We start from the raw sequence: 1422 nt of genomic DNA on the forward strand, positions 1-1422 counted from the left end.
ACACGTTTGGTAGTCCTGCCATGACGTCGTATTTGGAATAACAAGACTGTATTAAAAACACGTTTGGTAGTCCTGCCATGACGTCGTATTTGGAATAACAAGACTGTATAAAAACACGTTTGGTAGTCCTTCCATGATTCGTTCAAAACTTAATAAAATCGATTTGTTTGAACAATATTCATAATGCTTTCTTTTTATTCTCATACTTTACTCTTCACATACGGTTTAGTGACTCTTAATTACCTAGCTTAGAAAAATACTACACAAAGAGAAGACTCGAAAAGTTCTGATTAAGCTAGGAGCAAAAGACAAAGAACAACTAAATGTAACTGATTTATCTTTAAGAGTTACAAAAATAATCAATTTTTCCTGAAAAACTTAAAGAATTTCATTCACAGTAAATATAATCTAGTAAAAACAACACAAATTGGAAGTATATTTCTACTTCCGAATCTTTAGTAAGATCATAACTATAGTATAAACACAACATAAGTTGGAAGTATATTTCTACTTCCGAATCTTTAGTAAGATCATAACTATGGTATAAACACAACATAAGTTGGAAGTATATTTCTACTTCCGAATCTTTAGTAAGATCATAACTATGGTATAAACACAACATAAGTTGGAAGTATATTTCTACTTCCGAATCTTTAGTAAGATCATAACTATGGTATAAACACAACATAAGTTGGAAGTATATTTCTACTTCCGAATCTTTAGTAAGATCATAACTATGGTATAAACACAACATAAGTTGGAAGTATATTTCTACTTCCGAGTCTTCAGTAGGAGCGTAACTAAATTTTACACATATTTTGTATAAAACTGTGTAGGAAATTACGCGTAGTGTTTGTTGAAAAAGACAAAAAGAACAGTTAGTGATACCTGAAGAAGAGCATTGCCCGAAACGTTGTATCCACTATTATATATATATATTAACTCCTTAGTGGTTTGACCTATAACATACTTGTTTTCAAATTTTACACATGGGTTTCTTTTCGTTAAATAAAAATTAAGAGCTAGTTAGGGACAAGTTAATTTAAAATAATAATTACAAAAACATTTAAGTGTAAGAAGTTATGATAGTTTGATTTGTCTATAGTTACAGTACATTTCTCGAATGTCTGCAGGCGACATCAATGTTACTTTTGGTGTAGGTAACTTTATTTTGTATTGTTAGTAACGCGTTACACGAAACACGATGAATGTATCATCGTAGTTTGTATTGTTGGTAATGCGTTACATCAAACACGGTGGATGTGTCAGCGTAGATTGAAGCTAGAGCTGAGAGGCCACTTCTCTCAACTCCCCCACATATATGTGGGGTGATCATGGATTAACCTAGCGTGAGATCGCTAGAACAAGCTGTCGGTAACACAACTCCCCCACAGAGATGTGGGGTGATCATGGATTAACCTT

Source organism: Limulus polyphemus, unplaced genomic scaffold, assembly GCF_000517525.1.
Source record: "Limulus polyphemus unplaced genomic scaffold, Limulus_polyphemus-2.1.2 Scaffold8335, whole genome shotgun sequence".
Lineage (NCBI taxonomy): Eukaryota > Metazoa > Arthropoda > Merostomata > Xiphosura > Limulidae > Limulus > Limulus polyphemus.